Genomic DNA, 6,015 nt, shown 5'->3' on the forward strand with positions numbered 1-6,015 from the left:
GCTTATGTCTTCAAGGTCTGGAAGTATTAGGGGCCAAATATGAAAGTATGTATTTAGATTGCTTAATATTGTACATGGGCAATTAGTAGTATTTTCAAAAGGGTTGATGAGGCTGTAATACAAAAATGACAAAAGAGCAGTTCCACAGACTGTGAAAAAAAATTAGGACAAGAAAGTTTATTTAAGAACTAATGTCCAACCTTATGATTTTTTTAATTTTTTTTTTTTTTTTTACATATTTGAATGTTTGAGTTTTTTGTTTTGTTTCTAGGTGGGTGTTTGAAGAATAGAGGCAATTGTTGAGAAATGTTATGACTTTGGTGCAGACCAGCAACGGACATGCCTTTGGTATTAATATTATTTAACATAATGTAATTGCATTAATGCTAGCTAAGTGTATTCCTATTGAAAACTTGTATTGATTGTTAATAGTAGAGCTGCAGCCTTTTAACACCAACTGTTGATGCATTGTCTGTGGAAACTCAGAGACTTAAGGGCAAGGGTAATTTATACTTGCCAGATCACTTAGAGAAAATTCCAAGTACATTCAAATTTACATAGTGAGAAATATAGAGGGTAATTAGGGATAGGCTCAATATTTGCCCACTTCTCTCTTTTAAATCACAAACTTGGAATGGCCTGGCTGGCCCAAGATTTTCTGATTGGAAGCAAATTATAAAGAGAAACTCAGTCCCCTCAAACCATGACAAAACACTTTTTGGTCTCATAACTACTCGAGTTTGAGGAGGAAATAAAAACCCAGACCCCGAAGTCTCATACTGGTTCACAATCCCACAAAAGGTTCCCCAACTGTGTTTCTAAGTCAATAAAGGGAACGTTGCTTATGAAGAAATCCTGTCAAATTTAGCAGAACAAAACCTATAGGATTGTGTTAATATTAATGATGTTCTTCTAGTCTAAAATTACACAGAGATCTCTCAGTTAATAAAAATTAACTGAATTTTCTCTCAGTTGCAGTTTTGCATCAGCCTATAGAGCTCAGAAACAGAGCTGAAGTTCTGTCTTAAATCCTATGGGATAAGGAGAAAAAATGGAGAAAGCCTATGTTTGTTAATTTAACAGATTTCTTTATAAGAAAAAAATAAACAATAAAATATGCATATCATGTCAGTGAATAAAAATTAGGACAAGGAAGTTTATTTAAATAATTGATATTATTAAATATCAAACCGTATATATTATTTTTTAACATACTTGAATATTTGAGTGGTTTTTGTAGAACTACTTAGATTCTTCAGCACCCAAGAAGCTCTATGTACTTGTGTCGCCTCAGTGAAATAATTTGAAAGAGCAGTTTATCTGTGCCTTGCCTTGGATACTGTAATTTTGTAAGATTTTTCCAGTAAAAACAGTGAAGGAAAAAGTAGGATTTCTGTAATGTCCTTGTGCTGCACACTATGGTGCTGCTGTTTCTCTCACTCTTATCTGGCTTTATTCTGGGTGACCACTCTAAGATTCACCTTTGAACGTGTAGAATGATGGTTTATTTTTATGTTTGCTCTGGTTCCATTAATTTGTGGATTAGCCAAGGAGAAGAAGCAATTGCACTCCTACCCTCTTCAAGTGACATTTGGTTCCTTTTATTTTTCTTCATTTCCCTAATATTTACTGTTCTTTATACATCCCTTCCCTTGCCTTTTCTTTTCTCATTTCTCAGCCTGCTCTTCTCTCCCAGGACTGCATTTTGACACCCTTAAGCAGTGAATTGGTCTTTGCTTACTGTAGTACTCACATCAATCTTGTGGCTGTGGCTCTGGCCCTTATTCCTCATTCCATAATAGTTTCCCTTCATCCCCCACCTCTTCTCTCTTATCTGTCTTGTAGGAGAATAACGTCTTTCAAAACTTTAGTGAGTGGGAATAGCAGTGTCTGTGAATATTTATTTGCTGTATAAATACTCCAAAGATTTTTCTTCATCATGGCCACCCACGTTGCTGCATGTTCCCAGAACGTCTCATGTTGTTTTTCTGTGCAATTGAAACCTCACGTGTTTTGCTAATTTTGTAGAGTAAAGATATGCTCAGGTTGCTGACATTTTCATCTGCCTTTGGTAAAAATGGAAAAAGAAAGATTGAGTGTCCTCCTATGCCACCTAAAAGTAGAAGGACAGACACTCACTGCTCGAATGTTGAATTCTAATTTCTCTTGCCCAAATTCTGCAAATCTTGTGCAACCTCTGCAATGGCTACACTTTGCATAAGGATGGAAGATGTTTATTCCCTGGAGCAGCTCTGGCTTGCCATACATTTTGAGTGAAATATTTGAGAGGTCCTTCTTAGAGGATTTCCAAGAAGCAGCCTTGCTGATGGACTGCACCCCCCCGCCCTTAGGGACAGGGTTTTTGAGCTTTCCCACTGTGTAGCCTTTCCATGTGGTGTAAATGGTCAGCAGTGAGGCTGAGAAATATGCCAGTAACTCTATCTTCTTTGGCCTTACTCTGCAGAAGTGCATATGCACAAACTCCTCTTTAAGCACGTGAGGACTGGGAAATTCAGTGGGACTATTCGTAGGCTTAAAATTAAGCTTGCTATACTTAAGGGCTACAGTGATGCTTTGCATCTGGCTTTTAGCCAGCATCCTGAATATTGCTCATTGATCCTATCGCTGGAAACCAGCCACAAAAAATTATTCCAATTTTTTTTTTAATGGATTTCCTACAAAGACACTGGGAAACCCATTCAAAATAACATTGAGTCACTCGACACTTCGGTGTCTGCTTTGCGCTAATGAACTCCTACGTTTAATTCGGTCTTGTCAGGACACAGTGTCTCCAGAAACCTGAAGTTTAATAGAGATGAAGCAATTTTACTGGTGTAACTGTGACTAGGAAGTTATCACCAATCTCATCTTCTTCAAGCATAACTCACAAGGTCTTTCTAATCTGATCAGCTTTCTTGAACACAGTATGTTGATGACTTGCTTCAAGTCATTCATGTGGAGATATTATACCTACTACATATGATAAAACAATATAAGGCAGATCAGCTGCTTATAATCTAATTAGTTTGGTCTTTTCATTTACAGTTATGCCCTGAGTACAGCTGTGCAAAATTCACATAATTTGTTTCACAGAATTTTACACATTTTTATTTTTGTTTTGTTTAGCTTTATAACTCCAAGATTTCAGCCTCATTTGCAGCTTCAGTGAAATTGCCAGTCCCACCTCCAAAGCATATGAAATCAGATGTAGAGTTTTTTCTAAATCTGAACTACTTTCAGGGAGTAAATGAAACCATTTAAAGTCAAATCTTACAGTAAATTCTTTGTTACAAGTTTTCATGAGAAAATGCCAAGTGGTTCCAGTTTCACTCCAGATGTTACAGGTACTTTTGTTTGCAAATGGATCTGAGTCAAAACTGTGGGATCAGAGTTTTTAATGAACAATCACAAGTCCAGTACTATCAATACATTACAGATTAAGAGAGACCTTTATTGATTCAAGTATTCCAGCCTCTGCTCAGTTCATCTATGACACACCAGTTTGGTTTGTGTCCTTTTTTTTTTCTTTGGATTTAGGGATTTGAAAACATTAAACATATTCATATATATTTTGCAATTATTTTTACTTACGTAGATCTTATTACAAAAACCTATAAATGCATGACCATATTTTCAGCTCGAAATATGCAGACTGACTGTGGTGGACTCCAGAAAAGACATTTAGCTTTCTTCTGTCGATGTCCCTGGGAAAACATTTTGAATAAATTAAAAAAAATACCTATTTCTAAGATTTTTTTTTTTTGAGGACTCCAAATGCACAAACCCATCTCAGTTGCTTTGGGTTTCCACAACTAAGTGGGTCTAGAAGAGAGAAGTAACAAATTTTGTCTGTTTGCACGTAAGACAGTGTCAAAATGCGCTTTCCATTATTTCTGAGCTAAATCTAATCCACTTCAATTGATTTGTTTAGTTTTAACATTGTTAAAACTAGAAAATGTCATTAATTTTTAGTAAATCTCTTTATATGTAAATGAGTGACTGGAAGACAGGGCCTGAATTTCTTTCTAGAGTACATGAAGGATGGATTTGTTCATCATGTTTCCATCTATCTTTGGCAGGGAATACTTTGGCTAAATTTAAAGGGTAATAAGAGGGTTGTAGCAGAATAAATTGTTTGACTTAGATTTCAGATCTGAAAGTGGGTATTTTACAACCCATGTATTTATATCTGATGCTTGAATAACATAGCTTGTATTACCCTTACCCTTCCTTGAAGTGAATGCTTTGAAAATAATATGCTGGCAAAATAATTTCCTTTTATTTTCCTTCCTCTTTACCTTGTCCTCTCTCTACTCTGTAACTTCTTAGTATGTAACAGGCAGGACTAGAGTACTGCCAAGGCTTGCATAAACAATGTTTATTGCTTTTTAGTTTAATTTCTCAGGAAAGCAGGAAGTATTTTTTAAAATAGATATTACGGTCAGTGGACGTGTTTTATTGGATAACACCAATATTAAGAAATAGAGATTTGAGACTCTCAAATTACAATAGCTAAACAGTTTTTTAATGTATTGGCACTGGTGGTGAGTTGCATTAACATTGTCAATATAACTTATTTAAGATTTGTTGAATGCTTGCTTTAGCTGATAATATCAGAATAGGAATGTGTAAATTTTATTTACACTAACAATCCATTCAACCTTGTTGTTATTGCAAGGTATTAATTTGATTTCTGGAGCTCACCTGGATTGCTGGAAGGGCTCTGCTTCTTCCCTTTTCCATGATCTTAGCTATGTCCATGGTTTTAGGGTGAATCCTAACCCAGTAGTGGGCTGAACGTGTATCCATTTATTCATTTATTCAGGTTTTATGTCCTACTTGTTGTCTTTTCTGGCTGCAATTTGTTGAAGTCTTGCAGTTAGGCTGTATTTAACCTTTAATTCAGCCTTTGTGAGCACTTTCTTTTGCCAGTAAAAAGTTTCAGGAGGACACATATTCCTAATAGGAAAAATTAATTATTCCCTCCGTACTTCAGAGGTCTTACTGACACCTGAGTTACACAGATTTCATATGTACTTTGTAAACTTCAGCTCCCAAAAAACAGGCTGTGATGCACTTCACAGGCTAGAAAGAGCAGGTTTTTGGGTATTATTAACATTATTATTGGTACAAGGACATATATAGGAGAATATTTATATGTTAGCATTGCTTTTGTCCATCTCTTTCCCTTTTGCTCCTTCCCTGTGTTTCACTGCCTGTTTTATTCCTGCCATTGAATCTCATCAGGGTAAATTAATCATGTTGCTTTTAGTGTAAATAATAAAGGACATCTCCTTATCCTCCCCTAGTACATTTGGTAGTGGATTAATTCAATACTGTGGTTGCACTGAGTAAGCAATTTTGTTTTCCATATTGAGGTGCATATGTGTGTATGAGAATATAATTCCAGAAGTTTTGGGATGCCTGGATTAGGACACAGCTGACTAATGGAAAGGTATCTGCTGTACAATACACTAGCAAAATTCAGTATATAATTCTGTATTGGCAAACAATTTTGGAGTTCTGGGGAGGACTGCATAGTTCCCTGTTTGAAATGGGGAGGCACAGGCTGCAGGTTTTGGTTATCTGACCCTTTTTCAGATGCTTTTGATTATATTTTGCAAGCGACTGCTCCAAATTCCTTTGAACTTCAGTACTGCCATGGACCAGGATGGGCCAAGGCTGGAACAATATTCAGGAATTGAAAAATTACAAACTAATGCAAAGTTTTTTTTGGAAAAAAAATATATATGCAGGCAGCCGGTGGGATTTTGCTGCACACATTGGGACCACTTTATTTGGCCTGAAGTACAGTATGGATTGAAATCAAAACTACTGTCCTTTGATTAACTCCCATACAGACCTTCTCATTTTGAAACCAAACGACTGCAGAGATGAGCCCTTAGACAAATGTTGACCCATTGTGTGGCTGTTTAACCCCCTCCCCCAAATTCACTGCTGCTTCATAGCTTCAATTCAGCAAATGGCTAATGAGATTGATAGAACGTGGAAACA

Source organism: Manacus vitellinus, unplaced genomic scaffold (genome assembly GCF_001715985.3).
Source record: "Manacus vitellinus isolate BGI_N305 unplaced genomic scaffold, ASM171598v3 scaffold_43_pilon, whole genome shotgun sequence".
Lineage (NCBI taxonomy): Eukaryota > Metazoa > Chordata > Aves > Passeriformes > Pipridae > Manacus > Manacus vitellinus.